Source organism: Podarcis vaucheri (assembly GCF_965113315.1).
Source record: "Podarcis vaucheri genome assembly, chromosome: 7".
Classification (NCBI taxonomy): Eukaryota; Metazoa; Chordata; class Lepidosauria; order Squamata; family Lacertidae; genus Podarcis; species Podarcis vaucheri.
In genome coordinates, this window is record NC_138765.1 from 76,949,661 (window position 1) to 76,967,798 (window position 18,138).

At 47.0% G+C, this 18,138-nt stretch overlaps 1 protein-coding gene and 1 long non-coding RNA gene across 2 annotated transcripts in view; one reads left to right on the forward strand and one right to left on the reverse strand.

Moving 5' to 3' along the window:
- LOC309536555 overlaps nt 1-4,598 on the reverse strand; it is a 199,205-nt gene extending 194,607 nt beyond the window's left edge. Inside the window, exons 1-3 of the long non-coding RNA XR_014221614.1 lie at nt 4,556-4,598; nt 2,650-2,776; nt 880-1,300 (exon numbers count right to left, since the gene is read on the reverse strand). This is a non-coding gene — a long non-coding RNA (uncharacterized lncRNA). The remainder of the gene's footprint in view (nt 1-879; nt 1,301-2,649; nt 2,777-4,555) is intronic.
- Nucleotides 1-18,138, forward strand: part of PERM1 (PPARGC1 and ESRR induced regulator, muscle 1) — a 90,091-nt gene that overhangs the window by 9,857 nt on the left and 62,096 nt on the right. The window lies entirely within an intron of this gene.

Genomic DNA, 18,138 nt, shown 5'->3' on the forward strand with positions numbered 1-18,138 from the left:
GGGTGGATAAATCAAGGGTGAAACAAAGAATGCAAGATGCTATTGTGCTATCACTTGAAGCCAACTTAAACCCAAGCCAAGTGATGTTGAAGGGGGACAGCTAAGGGGAAGGCGAGGAGGAGAGAGAAGAAGAGAGCGCCATTTGAGGTCATTTAGTAATATAGAGTGGCAAAGTTATTAAGATGTGTTTAAGAGATGAAACTGGATATTTTGGTTAACCTTAGCTCATTTGAAAGGTTACCTACTGGGTAAAGTTAAACTATATAATCTGGGGGGGGGGGGACCAGAATAATAATAATAAATTATTTATTTATTATTATTATTATTAAAATTTGTATACCGCCCTACACCTGCAGGTCTCTGGGTGGTTCACAAGATAAAATCACAATATAAAAATATAAAAATACAGAATACATAATCAAAATAAAAACAGAAACAACCGAATTAACCACCACACCAAAATTTTAAAAAAGCCCACATTTTAAAAGGGCATTGGATGACAATCAACCAAAGGCAGAATGAGACAACCATCTGCATTTCTTCCTGATGCTAAAGAAGATAGAATGCTTATTTGGCAGACGGAATGCCACATCTCCATCTATTCACAAAGCGAAATAAGGACACTTGTGTATTTGTAATACCTTTTATCATTCCAGTCATCATTGCTAGAGCCTCTCTGCCCTTCCTTGAATGCTGACCTGTTAAGACATCCTCCCCCGCCCCATTTTCAAAAGTGTATTCATCACAGCACTAAATAACTTAAATCAAACAAAATGCATGAACTTGGGTCAAACCATTCCAAGGAACAATACAGTCTTAATGTAAATAAAAGAGGGAAATTAATAACATTGTGTTTAAAAATTCAACAAAAAAACTCACCAATATACACATTTTGCTGCAGACTTCTTCTTTGGCAATCACTTGTAGCCAAGTAAGATTGTCTTCCATGAACATGGTCTAAGAGTGAGTCAATAGGTGACTGTGGAAGCCAATTCTGGATCCACATGTCCTTCCACAATAGGGACATAGGTTTCCAGGCGGGAGTTGATCACAGTGTGGATTTGCCAAGTGTGCCTTCCTCTTAGCATGTTTCTCCCTTGCATTCTGAGTTCGAGTGTCTTCAAAGTCCATGACACCTTTGGTAAAGGTTGTTCTCCAATTGGAGTGCTTGCAGGCCAGTGTTTCCCAATTGTCAGTGTTGATATTACATTTTTTAAGGTTTGCCTTGAGAGAGTCTTTAAACATCTTTTGCTGACCACCAGCATTACACAGAATCACAGTACTGAGTACAAGAAAAAGCCTATAAAACAATGCAAAGTCAAGTTCAGCAATAACCAATACTGATTCAGTTACTGAAAAAGTTTTTCATCTCTGTTAAATGCCTACTGGATACCAAAGGATGCATTCTTAAGGTTACTAAATGGAGCTTATTACAAAGCACCTTTCATGCTTATTCCTAGACATTACTTTTATTGTGAATTCATGATTATTTGTGCTGGTGATAGTATTTGGGGTGGTTATACATCATCCCTCTTTCAACACTGTTTGTCCTTGCAAAGGTTTGGGGGCAGACATACTGCTTCATTTGCAACCAGCAGTGCATGTCCCTCATAATATATGCCTGAAACTTTCCATACCATAGATGATCCAGGGTGGTTGTTCTTTGTCCCAACTTTTGTTGCATTCTAGTGCAAGAGTGCCCCTCCAGCTGGTAATAATGCGCTAACATTGGGGAAGCATCGCAGAACTCATAAAGCAGAATGATGTGAGGATGTTTATAGATATCCACCACTAATGCACAATTGTTGCATCAATGGCATGCCTTCTGAAGTGTTAGTAATCTGACCATCACAATTTGCTTCTTATAAAACAAAAAACTTGAGAATGTTTAATATAACATATAAGCTTACAACGTATCTAATGCCTATGCCTGTATAATTATACTGTCTTTATTTCAAAGATTTGCAAACCATATTTGGATAACTGAAAGGGTTATAAGACACCTTTTGGAGTTATAAGACACCTTTTGGAGTAACCTCACAAGACAGCTTCTATACAGTATTAAAATAAAAATGCTACCAAAGTTTTTTATATATAAAAAACCATCATACAATAAAATATATAAAAAAATAAAAACCATGGGTTGTATCAGATGTTACTCCTACTCAGACCAGACCCATTGAAATTAATAGACATGACTATGAGCCAATGTGATGCAGTGGTTAGAGTGTTGAACTAAGACATGAGAGACCAGGGTTCAAATCCCCACTCAGCGATGACGCTCACAGAGTGACCTTGGAACAGTCACTGCCTCTTAGTCTAACCTTCCTAATAGTTTCTCCACCCCCTTGATTAAATGTGGATGCGTTTCTCAGAACTGGGGGCATCACCCTGTTCCATGCACTGTTTTTTAGCAAGATGTCTTCCATCAGTGAGCAGAGTAAAACCTCCTCTGTGGCATCCTTGCTATGGGACCACCTTCCCAGAAAAACATGCCAACCATCTTTCTCCAGAGTGCCTCCTTCTGTGTGCACATTCTACTTCTGCTTCCATTAAGCAGGTTGCGCAGGTTTTGATCTCATTTCCAAAAAGCCAAATGAATAAACCTGTTTGACCAACTGTAGGAATGGAAATTAATGTGTCACATACCTCATGGGAAGTAGAAGCTTTTTCCAACCACTTTCCACTTGCTTTAAAAAAAGCAAAAACAAAACTATTGTCTGTCTCCAGCTTTGAGATCTGGCTTCTTTTATTCTTCTTCCTTTCCCTGCCTGAGCTGAGAAAAGAAAAGGGTGGGGGGGGGAATAATCTAATGAAATATTTAAGATTTTGGTGGGCAAGAGAGTCTCGAGAAGGTATTGTTTGCTCCCGTCTTTTGTGAGGAAGATGGGAGATGGCTATAAGCAGGTTGCCAGGGGCCGCACCATATTGATGGGAACGGAGTTGGCATTGGCTACAGCTGTGGTATCTCGATTCCCAGCTGAGACACCAGCCTGGAAGCCTTTGTCCAGCTTTGTGAAGAGGACACGGAGGGGCCAAATTTACACAGACTTGATTGCAATTGCTACTAGGCTTTCTTTCTCCCCCTTGCTTTGTCTCCTGTTAGAAAATGGGAGAAGAGAGAGGGCACACGGGGGAGGGAGGGTTGACAATAAATGATGAATTTCATCACTGCTGGGCCGAATAATAAACTCAAACACAGGAGAAACCCCCAGCTTTTCCCCTTCCCTCTCTTAAAGACATCTCCCACTGCTTTGCCTTCTTGGAACCTGATTTTTTCCCACTAAGTGCTGCCTGATTTATAGCCGCTCCCTTAGAGGGAGCATATGTGGCAGAAGCCGTTTAGCAAGGGGCTGACATTTCGCTTAAGCAACTGTGAAAGGGCAAATTTTCCCTGAAACAGAGCTGCAGAAGAATTATGCTCAGTGGCTTCGTTTTGCTCCTCCAGTTCTTCTTGTGGCTACCAGCAGTCCTCACTGCACACACACACACTACATAACATTGAATCGCATCCTTGGACTCTCTCCATTCCACAGTACCATTCCTCGGTTCCGTTCTCATCAGATCACATCCACAGCATACATTTAAAGCACTTTTATGCCACTTTAACAGTCATGGCTCACCCCCTCCACAGCCAAGATTTCTGGGAGTCGCAGTTTAGCCCTCACAGAGCTACAGCTCTCAGCATCCTTAACAAGCTACAGTTCCCAGGATTCTTTGGGCGAAGCTATGTACTTTAAATGCGTGTTAAATGTGCTTTAGATGTATGGTGCAGAAGTGGTCAAAGCACCAATGATTTTAACAGTGTGGGGTTCAGGCTTGGGATATGCGCGGTTGGGCACAATGCCATCTGTGGATCCAATTCCATGCCATGTATCAACACTGTCCATGAATTTGCCATCTCGCTCTAGGCAGGAGGGGAGGATGGGGGGAGGGGATCTTCCCACTCCGATCAGCGCCAGATTTAGGGTGGTGCGGGCAGTTTCCCTACACGGGGCACCAAGGGAGCACACAACAACAACAACAATCTACTCAATACTTGACGGAGGGGAAATGTTGTTCTCACTCAGGGTGCAATGTTACTAAGTCCGCCCCTGCTCCCACCTGAACACCAAATTTATTTGGGAAGAAACTGGTTGCGTGATGCCAAAATGCACATAAAAATCAGTGTGGTTAGAGGGTTGGACACCTGTGTACTCTCTCACCCTCCTCACCCCCACCCCACCCCACCCCTTGATCCACAGCTTGTTGTGGGGATTAAATCAGGGTGAGAACCATTTGAGCTCCTTGGAGAAAAAGGATGGGATATAAATGCAATAAACAGACACCCACACCCACACCACATTCACAAACTCCTAGATGAAGGACTAGCCTCACGTGAAGGCCAGAGCTTCTCCTCCAGCCCAATCTGCACCACTGCCCAGTAAAAATATGACATGGCGCATGGAGACTGCAGTTGCTGCTGCTCCTTGCTTTTGTTGCTGCCCCACGGTGGAGGCGGTTCCATCAGGGAGAATAGGGCACTGCCCGACCAACTTCACTCTGCTCTTCTTACAACCAGTCCACGGGATGGCAGCTTCTTCCATTTCAGTGTTGTCCTTGTAGAACTGTGCAGCAAAGAAGAGGAGGGTGGGGACAAAAGTAGAATTGGTTGACTTTGCTTCTCATTGGCTCTGGCTGTGCCTGTTATTGTCTCTGGCTCCACCTTCTGTTTGGCCTCCCTGCCTTCCGTTCCACCAGTCCCAGTGGGCAGCAGCCATCAGTGCTGCCCCCCTGTGTAGTTTTTGCCAGTGAACAGGCAAGAAGTTATAACTGTGGAATTCACTGCCAAAAGATGTAATGACGGCCACCAACGTGGATGGCTTTTAAAGGGGTTTTGGCTTGGACATACCAAGGGGCAGGGGTCCTTTGCTGATAACGCCCAATAGAGTGTGCAGGGAAGGAGGCAGTCTTTGAGATATTGGGGGTGGGCTTATGTTAATTAGCACTTTAAACACTAATGCAGGGCTTCTCAAACTGGTCCATGGACTACCAGTGGCCTGCAAGTTTCGTTCAGGTGGCCCGTGGCCCATCTGCAGCAAACCTGTTTATTTTCCATTGTGTTTTTATTGCTGCTTTTATCTCTTCTATTGTACTTTATTCCACTGCAATTTGAATGCTATGGAATGGCAAATTGCATTTCAAATAAAACACAACATATTAAGAAACAAAAGAAGCAATAGCAATTCAGTTAAAAGCCAATGCAGCACCTAAGAGCACAGAAGATTATAGCTGCTGCAAAACCAGTATATGGTCCACCAAGACCACTAGCAATTTTCAAGTGGTCCACAGGGGGTGGACGAGTTTCGGAACCACAGAAAGAGTGAATTGTGCCCCAGAAATGAACTGGCAAGCCAGTCTTTCAAAAGATGCACGCAAGGGAGTTACTGCTTCAGTACATCCTCCCATGTCTTCCTCTCTGCCACACACTCCCAAGCAGTGAATTCCACTCTTTTAACAGGCTTCCTCAGGTCCCTTAACAGGGAGCTGGAGCAACTTATGAAGATTACATCCTCCTCAAGAGGCCTGTTATTTCTTCATTTAAGTGGGTGGGCATGACGGTAGTTTTTCGGTTTTTGTTTTGTTTTGTTTGGAGGAGGGAGGGAGGGAGGAGAAGAAACGAGTAATGTGATTGAATGTGCGTGTGTTGCTTCATTAGAAGGCTGGTGGGGTCCCCCATCCCCACCCCCTTCCCCTGCCTCGTGACATGGAAGGCTGGCACGCAAAGCTCCGTAGTTAGTTGTTATTAATGACCCTGGCTCTGGTTTGGTCCTCAAGGGACAATCTGACTTTAATAAGCCACAGCTGGAGGGTGGTTTCCGGGCCTGCCGCTGAGGAGGGAGAGAAAACATTTCAGGCACAGGGGAGACTCAAGCAGAGCAGGGCTGTAGGAAGAAGCTGTGTGGATGGGGACCACACTGCTGTGTTGACAAGCTTGTGTCTCAAGGTGTGTGTTTTTATTGTACAATTGGACAAAAAAAGGGGGAGAATTGGGGAGGGGAACCAAGTGTGCTGTTGGAAAGCTGATAATGTGCAGTTCAAAAATGTGTGGCGACGGGAGGGAAGATTAGCATGGTATCCAACCATAGGCGCCGACTCCATGGGGCTTGAGGGGGCTTGAGCCCCCTCAAAAAAAATTTGGGGGGGGCTCAGCCCACCCAATAATCTCGGGCGCCCTTGCCGCCGTCCCCCGCCTCCTCCCCACCTGCTCCCTCCCCAGCCAGCCAGCCAGCCGCGCGCCCTAGCTGGAGAGCCCCGGCCGTCCCCCGCGAGAACAGGGGAATCCCCGGGGGCGGGGGCTTCTGCCTCTAGCCCCAGGTTTCCCGCATATCAGCTGTTCCGGAGCTGATTAATAGGCAGCAGCACGCTCTCCCCTATTCGCTCACGAGGGGGCGGCGCCACTTTATTTGCTTATTTGCATATTCATGAGCTTATTTGCATATTCATGAGCTTATTTGCATTTCACGAGCTTTCCCGGGCCCCCCCAATATTTTTTATAAGTCCGCGTCCCTGTATCCAACTACGTTTTACTTAGCTTAGACCCATTGACATTAATAGACCTAGGTTAGGTCATATTTGCACTATATATTTACAGGCAGGATCATATCACATTAAACAGTCATGACTCCCCCCCCCCCCGGAAGCACTTGTTAAGTGTGGTGAGGGTTGTTAGGAGACCCACCTTTCCCCCTCACAGAGATATAATTCTCAGAGTGGTTTAACAGTCATCCCCTCTTCCCAGGAAACTCTGGGAATTACAGTTCTGTGAGAGGAACAGGGTTTTCCTAGCACCTCTCAGCACTCTCAGCATCCCATGATGAAAAGTCCAGCATCCTGTTCTCACAGTAGCCAACCAGATACCGCAAAGGGAAGTCCACAAGCACAACAGCGCTCTTCTCTCCTGTAGCTTCCAGAAATTGGTATTCAGAGCCATACATTTTAAACAAATTTAAATCACACCCACCCTCAAAAGTGCACTGGGAACTATAGTTTGTTAAGGCTGCTGAGAACTGTCACCATGTGAGGGGTAAACTATGGTTCCCATAATTCTTTAAAGGGCAGGTTTGCTTTAAATGTATGGTGTTTAGATAGTTGTAACAGCAGCAGCAGCAGCAGCAGGGAAGAGCGGGACCCAACCCAGGGACTGATAAAAGACTGGTTGAAATCACTGAGGGATGGGTGGTTATAGGAAGGAGAGGGACAGGAAGCCTTCTTCCTAAGGAGGGAGGGAGAGAAAAGGGAGAAATCATTGCAAAACATTGGAGAGAAAAGAATTGGCGTCGCCCCCTCTAAATTTGGGCTCCCTAATGCATTTTTCTGCTGTCAGGTTGGGTCACCCAAACTAAGCTGTGAGCGGTGACCTTGACAAGGAACCAACTTCCACGAGCCAAGAGGAGGGAGGGAAGGAGGCCTGTGGGGAGGGAGGGAGCATGGTTAAAGAAAAGCACCTTCTTTTCAGTATGTACACAAGGAGTGGAGGTTGACACGCCGACCTCAACGCTTGGCGGCCGCCCAGCTGGTTACACGACTTGGCAAGGGAGAGCGTGAGAAAGCAGGGGGCAAGAGCTGAGTGTCATCGCAGCTGCAAAAAAAGGGAAAGGGGGGCTGGGTGGGGAACACTGTGCTGAACAGAAGAAGGGGGGGAAACCACCCTAATTAGAAAAATATGCGGCCAGAGGCCTTTCCGCCGTGAAAACACAGCCACATTGACCCTCTGCTGCCAAATGTGCAATCTAAGTTATTTGAGGCTATGGAGTGTGGGATTTTTTAACTAGACTGCAACAGGGTATGCCGAGGAGGAAAATGGACTGGGGGTCAGGGTGGAAGGGTGGAAAAAGCTCCACAGGGACCATAACTCAAAGCTGTCATCGCAAAGGGTTGGAAAGGAGAAGAAGCAACATCACTTCCTAAAAGGGACAAAACTTCATTGCAGCTTCCTAGACCCTGTTGTTGTTTTTGCTGCTGCTCCTGGTAGTTGGACTCTTTTCTGCAGAGGCCCTTTGCAATCAAACAACAATGCTTGAAAATCCTGTACTTGGGAACAACATCTGAAATGAAACCCCGAACCACCCCTACTTGAAAATTAAGTGTTTGATGTATTTGTTCTCAAAGCAGGTTCAATCCAACTAGCTCAGGCAGTATTCAAACTTAAGCCAGGTGTGTATATTTGAGACAGCCCTCACGCATGCGCAGACAACAGCTTAATGAACAGAGGCTTAGTGGGGTGTGATTGCAGGGGAGGGGGAACCAAAAAGATCATGCATGTTGGATGAAGACATCCTCGTCCCCTCTCTGATGTGTGCAACCATTCAGATGTTCCAGGGCTGGCTGATTACCACACTGTGAAATAAATGAAACAGTACCAGGGCCGGCAAGGTGAAGTGACTGCCTCAGGTGGCAGGATTCACAGGGACAGCAGGTCCTGATGTCCATCTTCCTTCCTCGTTCCTGGTGTAGATCTTCCCTCACCCCTTCTTCCCTGGCGGGGAGGGGAGTGCAATTTTGCAGTCTGCCTGAGGTGCCAAATTATATTGGGAAACCTGTAGCCCAGTGTTGTTCTTGTTGGATTCCCTGATCATGGTCAGGGCTGCTCCTTTGGTCATCCCTGACCATAGGCCAAGCTGGGTGGGATTGATTGGAGTTGGAGAGGGCCACAAGTTCCCCAGTCTAGTTTTAACCAATCAAATCTGGAGCAACCACTCATGCAGATACACAGCAGGGAGCCTCCTTTCTGGATGGTGCTTACAGCTCCCAGAAGCCTCTTTCCTAGCCCCACCTCTCCTCCCGTTTCCTTTGACTCTCCGCAATCCGTCTCTGACAGAAAAGACACATAGGCATTATTGGTGCACATGATGGTGTAGGGAATGAGGAAGCTGAAGGCCTCCAGAAGCTTGACTTCAATTCCCATCACCTCTGACTGTTGGCCAAGCTGGTTTGTGTCCAGCAACATCCAGAGAACCGCACAGGTTCCCCATTCCCGAATTACCATCTAAATCAGCCTTTCTCAACTTGTGGGTCCCCAGATGTTGTTGAACTACAACTCCCAGCACCCCTAGCTAGCAAGGCAAGAGCTCAGGGATGATGGGAGTTGTAATCCAACAACATATGGGGACCCACAGGTTGAGAACTGCTGAAAATGCAGGAGTGGTGGGTTGGAACTAGAATACCATCAACACCAGAGTCTAAAGTTACCTAACTGTACCACCAAATATCCTCAGGGATCTTCTTATTGAGAAGCATACTGCCTCCAACGGTAGATGGCATAACTAGGGGTTGGTCAGGTTAGCCTCCACCAAGAGCGCAGGGCCAGGGGAGCACAAAGGTCATGGCTCTCCACTCTAGCTCGTAGTGGCTAAGAGCCCTCCCACCTGGCCCATTCCTTGGACCACTCCTTACGCAAGCTCCCTTGGGTGCTATTAAAAGTGTGTGGAGTTCCCAGCAGGCCTCGGAGGGAAGAAAGACGAGGAAACAGGTGAAAGTTTCAGGGGAAGGAAGGAAGGAAGTTAGGTAGGAAGGAAGGAAGGAAAGCAGACAGTGGAGGGAGGGATGGAAGGAGGAAAGCACAAAAGGGCACAAGGAATCTTGGGGGGCGCTGATACAGATCCTTACCAAGGGTGCAAGGGAGCCTAGATATGTCTCTCACAGTAGGGGTAGAGCATATACAACAGAGTTAGTAGCCTAGCCATCGGTAGACAATCCATGGCCCTAGAGACAAGCCTTGTAGACTTTGCAGCCCTTAAGTAGGCAAGCTGTCTCCTGGGGAATCTTGTATGCTCAGTGATCAGAACCAGGGAGGAGATCCTGATAGAACCTTTCCAGGGTTCTTTGAAGAAATCCTGTTTTGAATGCCACTGATTTAACTGGTACATCCGTGTGCATGCCAATAATGTCTATGTGTCTCTTCTGCTTGTGGGAGGGTGAGCCAGAATCGAGAGGCAGATTGCATAGAGCCAGGGGAAATGGGAGGAGGGCATGGGCTAGGAAAGAGGCTCTCTCTGTGTGTGTACTTTATTGACACACGACTGCAGCTCAGCTATCCTGAGCTGTGTGGGTGGCTCCGTGCGGATGCCTGCCAGGCTCCTCTTTTCCCAGACACGAAGCAGACGGCTTGTCACACAAAGAAAGTGGTCATTATGGGACTCTTGCTCTCTCGCTCTCTCTTTCTCTGTGTGTGTGTGTGTCTCCCTCGTCCCTTCTCCCTGCCAAAGCTGCAAACAGTAGAAGTTCATTTTCAAAGGAGCGGGGATGGGCCACACATCAATTCATGACCTGCCAATGCTTTTGTTTTTTTAAAAAAATGGGGCCTGGGGTGAACCTGTGATGTGTGTTGGGGAATGTGGAGGGGCAAAGGGCTCTACTCTAGAGCATGGGTAGGCAAACTAAGGCCCGGGGGCCAGATCCGGCCCAATTGCCTTCTAAATCTGGCCCACGGACAGTCCAAGAATCAGTGTGTTTCTACATGAGTAGAATGTGTGTTTTTATTTAAAATACATCTCTGGGTTATTTGTGGGGCATAGGAATTCCCTCTAAAATATAGTCTGGCCCCCCACAAGGTCTGAGGGACAGTGGACCGGCCCCCTGCTGAAAAGGATTGATGACCCCTGCTCTATAGAGATGAGTTTCCTGTAATGCTAATAGGGGGCAGTAATGGAGGTGGCACAAGGTGAAGTGCTTTGTGCATACGTATGTGCTCATGTGCATGCACACACAAGAACAGCCTGCTGGATCAGGCCAATAGCCCATATAGTCCAACTTTCTGTTCTCACGGTGACCAACTAGATACCTGTGCTAAGCCTGCAAGCACAGCAGTACTCTAGCAACTTGGTATTCTGAAGCATCACTGTCTCCAGCGGTGGAGGTGGAACATAGCCATCAGGGATAGTAGCCATTGATAGCCTTGTCCTCTGTGAATTTGTCCTATCCTCTTTTAAAGCCATCCAAGTCGGTGGCCATCCTTGCCTCTTGTGGGAGTGAGTTCCATAGTTTAATTGTGTGCTGTGTGAAGAAGCACTTGCTTTTCATCTGGCTTGAATTTTCCAGCTTTGATGAATTTCCCAAAGTTCTACAGAGAAAAGCCTTTTTCTCTCTCTATCTGCTTTATCCATGCCATGCTTAATTTTATACTCCTCTATTCTGTCACCTCTTACTTGCCTTTTCTCCTAATGAAGAAGCCCCAAATGTCGTAACCCTTCCTCTTAGGGGAGTTGCTCCATACCCTTGATTGTTTCAGCTGCCCCTTACTGAACCCTTCCACCCTTTGGAGAAACAGGGACTTAACATTTAAATATTAAGGAATAATTTAAGATTTTAGAAAAAAATAGAGAGACAGAGAAGGGAGGTAAGGAAAGTGTTCTTTGCTGCACTGATGACTACTGTATAATCTCCCCCATGCCACCTCATGTGCACACTAAACTAAAGGCAAATGGAGTCAAAGAGTTGTATCCAAATCAGTCATAGTCAGTATAGATCCACTGAAGTTAATACATATGACTAACCCTGGTCAATTAATTTCAGGGTGTCTCCTCTGAGTAGCACATAGCTGCATAAAACCCAAATAACTTTTGCATACAGATTTCCCCCTTCCAAATCTCTTTCCAGGGCCACTCCAAGGAGCAGGGAAGCTTTTTCTTCCCTTTCCTCCTTCCTCCTTCTCTTTCTTTTTTAAAAGTTCGTCTCATTTTATTTTTCTGAAGTTAAGCAGCCCTCAGAATGAATGCATTAACTGGTACCCTGGAAGCCTGACTCATTTTTATGATAGCACGAGCTTGACTTTAAAAAAATAGAAAAGAAAGAAAAAAGAGCAGGGAAGGGAGAGGGAAAGACACAAGGTTTTTATTCTCCTCTCCCATCCAGGGCCAAGTGAAATGGGAGTTATTTGATAATATTTATGGTGTCTCCAGTTGCAGATGACAGTGCTGCATTACTGAAATGGCTCACGGGATGGAGGAGCCAGAGAAGGATCATGTCTGCATGACAGGCTGAGTAGATGCTTACATAAGGCAGAGCTTTGGGCTGATGATTTGCTTTAGCTGTGACCAGGGGTGAGGGGAAACCCACCCCTTGGGCCAACTTTGACAAGTGAACATGACAACACACCTGTCACATGGCAACATGACGCCATATAATTGGTGAGTTGCCCTTCCCCACCTGTCAAAATCCCTTGCATGGGGTTCCCAAACACCCCAAAGCTAGCTGGCTATCAAGGATTTGGGAACCGCAACAGAAGCAGCAATGCAAATCCTGTGGTTGGTGCTTTGGGGATCACTGAGCAAAGCATTTCTTTCTCCCCTCCCCACCAGTGTAGGGGGGAGGCTACATTTCACAGGCATTGCTGTGCACAAGAGTTGGTAGAGCATGAGGCTCAAATCTCTCTTGCAGCTGATGTTGGGGGCCGGGGAGGTTTCTCTCTTCCCTCCCCGCAACATAAGAATATAGTAAAGGTAAAGGGACCCATGACCATTAGGTCCAGTCGCAAACGACTCTGGGGTTGCGGCACTCATCTCGCTTTACTGGCTAAGGAAGCCAGCATACAGCTTCCGGGTAATGGCGAACCAGAGCAGCGCACGGAAACGCTGTTTACCTTCCCGCCAGAGCGGTACCTATTTATCTACTTGCACTTTGACGTCCTTTCAAACTGCTAGGTTGGCAGGAGCAACAGGAGCTCACCCCGTCACGGGGATTCGAACCGCCGACCTTCTGATCAGCAAGCCCTAGACTCTGTGGTTTAGACCACAGACCGCCTCTGAAAAGTTTGAAAGCTTCAGCTGGTGCAAAAACATTCCTTGTCATTCATGTCTTTGGCTGATTAAACCATCTATGGCGTTTTAAAAGTTTTTTTGGGGGGGTTGGTTTGTGGGGTTTTCATGTTTTTCAGTTTTATGTTGTGTATTGGGGGGGGTTAGTGTGTAAACTGGCCTGTGGTCATTGGATGAAGGGCAGTATATAAATTTAATAAATAAATAGCATAAGACAAGCCAGTTGGAGCAAGCCAATGGCCCATCTAGTTCAGCATCTTGTTCCCACAAGATGCTAGCCAATCAGCTGCCCATATGAAAAGCTCACAAGAACCTGAACAAAATAGCCTGGCGTGCTCTGGTCCATGGGGTCACAAAGAGTCGGACACAACTAAATAACAACTTGTTATCACATTTGTGTTCTCCATCTCTGGAGATGCCAGAGATTGAACTTGGGAACTTCTGCATGAGGGAACCTGGGAACTACTGTTCTGTATTCAGCTGTGGCTCCTTTCTAAGTGCACATCTCAGGCTTGAACAGGACACGCAGGAGCCATGGAAATTCTGCCCTGCCCTCCCACTCACTTCCAAATTTCAGTTTTGGGCTTAGTTTAGATGACCTGAGTGACCTATCCTGGAGGATGATGGGCTGTTGAGTGCAGTATTTGATATTTGGCAGTGGGTGTATACAGACTTTGCCCAGGTTGCACACACAGTACTCTGGACAGAATTAATCTCCCTGTGAATTTCAGCTTTCTTTTCTTCTGTCTTAAAAACACAACCACCAAGTTTCTAGTCCTTAACAATGAAAATGATTTGGTTGAAAGTGTAATCCTGAGGTTCCTGAGGTTCCGGCTGTGATCCCTCATTATTCAGGTGAGTGGAGGAATTGCACACAGGACTCTGTCCCAGCATTGTGCTGGCAGCTGGTGCTGAACTGGCTGGCAGAATAAGATTTGCAGAAATCAGAGGCCAGGGCTTCAGCATCTTGCTTGTCCCTATCTGCCAGGCTCTATGCACACCATTTAAACTACATCCGTCCCCTCCTAACAATCCTGGGGACTGTAGTTTACCCCACACCAAGGTAAAATTCTCAGCACCCTTAACAAACTACTGTCCCCAGGGTTCTTTGAGGGAAGACGTGTGCTTTAAATGTATGAAGTGCACACGCTATATAGTTGCCAGTGCACTGCCAAAGGCTGGAAGGTAAACAGAAAGGCTGGCAGTTCTCCTGCTCTTTGTGGGGAAAGCTGTAGTGCCGCCCTCATCCCAGATGGAGACCTCACATGAACCAAATCAGCTTCCCGTTTGGTTGTGTGAGCTCCAACCCACAAAGTGAACTTCTGAGCCCAACAAAGAGAGACACAGGCTGTGTCAACTAACTGGAAGGACAGAGGAAGGAGAAGGGAGGAAAGTGGCTGGCGGGGAGGCAATACTGGCAAAAGGAGAGACAAAGATACTTCATTTAAGGGAAACCTCCGACTGGATTGAGGATAAGGCAGCATATGCATTACAGTTTACTCCCACTGCTGGTGTCTGAGGCTGAGTACTCACAATGTTAGCATTTCTTGAGAAATGCTGTTGCTCAATGTGTTTTGTCCCAAACCAACTTCACTCAGTTCGAAAAAGCAAGCCATGGTTAAACTAGGGTGTGTGCATTTGAGACATCGGTTGTGAATGCACAGATGCAAGCACATGTGCATATGATGGCTTCATTGAATAGGAATTTGGGCAGGGGATGCAGGTGAAGGGAAACTAAACAGGTAATGCACATCGAGTGAAGACATCCCCCCACCCGTGTGCACAGGAATGCAAAAATGTGACTCAAATGCAGTCAGGCATGGGGTGGGGAATGGCCTTGCTCCACTACTAATGTGTATATCGCATAAGGATACTTGCATAGGACACACTACCATTTACTTTCCTTCCAGTGCACCCCCACCATTGGTTTAGGAAGCCATGTACACACGGCATTATTTGTTTAATTTATATTCCACCCTTCCTCCCCAGGGAGCGCGGGGCAGCAAACAGATAACACAATTTAAAAACAAAAACAGTCTAAAACACAATTACAAACATCCCAAAGCAGAAGGCTCCAGGTTCAGTCTCAAATGGTATCTCCGGGTAGGGTTGTGAAGTATCACCTGCCTGGGAAACCCTGCAGAACTGTTGACAGCCAGGGTTTTCTGCGGGTTGATGTTTGTTCCGATTCAGCAACAAGCAGCGTTTTTCCTGGGGAAAGCGTTGCTACGTGTGTGCATGGGGGCGGGGTAGGGGGGGACACACCTCTCGGCCCTGTGACTTGAAATCAGGGACCAACAGAAGTGTGGATGGGACTTCAGTGTGTAGACAACACAGAACCAGATAGTCCGACTCCAGAAGGCGGCTTCCTGTTTTCCTAGAATCCGCTCGCCCCGTGCACGCACAGCGCTCCTGCGTCCTGGGCGACGCAATAGCTGTTCGCTGGCGGTGTTGTGAGGTTGGTTGGTTGGGTGTGTGTTTGCTTGCGCGCGCGCTTCTCTAAACCGGGCGGCTGGGCGAGCGCACCGCACGGCAACCCTCCCCTCGCGCGCCCTCTTTGGGAGCCGAGGCCTTCTTGGGGATGGGAACGAAACAAAAGGAGGCACACGTGAGGCTCCTCCTCCTCCTTTCCCCTGTGCTGCGCTCGCTCTCTCAGTCACGCGGCCGGCTTGCTTTTGCCCTCCTGCTCCTCCCTCTTTCCTAGCTGCGCTCTCCTTCGCTCAGTCGCGTGGCCCTGGCTCAGCCCTCGGTGGCGCGTGCGGGCCGTGCGCTCTCCCTTTCGCCCTCCTCGCCCCCACCACCTCAGTCCTCGAGACCCGCAGCTGGTTACGTGCGCGTGGCAGATCCAAGGCAGGGCCCAGTTTTCCATGCGTAGGTTGTAGTTTAAAGAAGAAGAAAAGTGGGGGAGGGGGAAAGCATTTGAGAGGTGGCGCGGTGTAGTGGTTATACTCGAGGATTGGAACGAGGCCATGGGTTCAAGATCCCCACGTAACCACGAAGTGTGACTTTCGGCTAGTTTTTGTCTGTCAGGCTAGCCCACCTCGTAAGGGTGTTGTGAGGATAAAATGAGGAGGGGGAGAAGAATTTGCCTTGAGCAGCTCCTTGAGAAAAGATGGGATATGGATGTAAAGAAGAAGAATATGTAGATGGAATGTCCCTTCTCCACACATGAATTTGTAGAGATGTGTATAGATGCTAGGAAAGGATATACTTTATTAGATATTATCCATCCTTCTGTTCTCTGGAAGAGGGAGAAGGTTTCTCCAAAAGTACTGTCTCTTAAGTTACAACTTATTTATTTGCAATATTGTCAGTTAAAAAAAACCAAAAACGTGTGTCTTCTAACAATGCACATCAGGGAAAACATTAGTGAGGAAGGCACCCAAGTGGCAAAGCGCATTTCTGAGGGTGGGTGGTTAAGGAAACAGAAAATGTGTTTACCTATGGGGGGTACATCTGTCAGGGGAGAGTGACTTGTTGGTGGGATTGCTTGCCCTCCTCACTCCCCTCTTCCACTTACTACTATCATGCACAAAGTGTTGGTGTTAACATTCCATCTAACACTCAGCTCCCAAGTTGCAGATGGTAGCAAAGAGACATATTTTAGACCAAGAGCCCATCTCATCCAACATCTTGTTTTCCACAAGTTGCCAATCAGATGCTTTTGGGAAGCCTACAAACCGTATTATGAAGGCAACAGACCTATGAACATAAGAAGTGACCCTACACTAACTGGCAGTGGCACTCGAGAGTTCCAGGGTGGGAGTCCAGTTCCTACCTGGAGATGTCAGGGCTGGGGGGTTGAACTTGGACCTTCTGCATTCTCTAACTACTGCGCTACCGCCCTTCCCTTCCCTTCCTAATTCAGCATAACTTGCTCTGCTGATCATGAGAAGGAACAAGGAACTATATAGAACAGAGCATGTGACACTGCTTTACACGTAGTAAGACTGTATGCCTACCCAGCCCAGTGCTCTCTATTTTGTCTGGCAGTGAAAAGTCCCAGCCAGGCCCATAGCTCCCTGTAAAAGAACTTAGGAAATGGTTTTATGGACCACCTAGCTCACTGGCAATAACTCGTCCTTTTGTCACTACTTTGTCTAATGGTGGGGCCGGCACAGTTCCCAGCGCACCAACTGTTGTCCCATCATAAGAAGCTGCCTTCTACTGACTCAGACCATTGGTACATCCAGCTCAGCTTTGTCTACACGGCAGTGGCTCTCCAGGGTTTCGGGCAGGGGGCACTCCCAGCCTTATTTGGAGATATGAGGGATTGAACCTAGGGCCTTCTGCAGGCAAAGCAGGTGATCTAACCACTGAACTATGGTCCACCCCAAATGCCAAGGATTGAATTTGGCATGTAGCCATATTACAGTAGAAAGACCCAATGGTGTGACTCAGTATGAGGCTTCGTCATAATGCCATTATTCCCCACACCTTTTGCTTCTCCCTCTATTTTGTGGGGCAGGGGCATTCGTATGCCATATGCAGTTAAGTGCACATGTCATCAAGTTTTGTGTTTTTAAGGCTAGCAGAGAGAAATGCACCTACTGTTGCCACTGGCTTTACTTGGATTTTATGTATATTTTAATATTTATCTGATTTTACATAGGTTTTTCCCCCCAACACATTAATGTTGGGAGTGTTATTCTGTAAGACCGCTTTGGGTTTCCTTGGATGGGAAGAGTGGTCTATGAATGATTGCAACCAGTGATAAGAAATAAATAATATTTTGCACTTAACTCTGCATCCAGCCATCCATTTCACGGGCACAGGATAGGATTAGCAATATTAGGGAACCAGTGCCCCCTTTCCTCCTTTTCTTTGTAATAACCCCACTGTCTGAAAAAGCCCAGTAAAAAAAAAAAAAAGAAATCTACATTCTGGAATCTTTCCAGTTTTGACTCACTGGAGGTCAAACATCTCATCGCAGGGAAAACAGCTACAGGAAGCTGGTGGGGAGAAGGAAGGCAGGCACAGGAGTGGGGCGGGCGGGCGGGGGAGCTGTCAGGAGGCCTCTGAAGCTTTTACGTTCCCAGAACTCAGCAGGCCTGCAGCTTTCTACCCTGTTAATCCTTTCCAAGTTCCGTCCTTGCTGTAAGGCATGCGTTGTTACGAAATCTGCAAAGACCAGGTCTGCCTGCCAAAAAAGGAGAACTAGTCTGTTGTGTCCACCAACAGTTCAAAATGCTCTCACAACTCCAAAAAGGCACAGGCTGCGATTTTATTTAAAACAAAAACAAAAAAACCTTGAAATTGTTTCAAACCAACAAACAAGCCACCAAACTGTCCTTTTGGGATGACATCCGCTTGACAAAATAATTAAGCTGATATATTTTATACA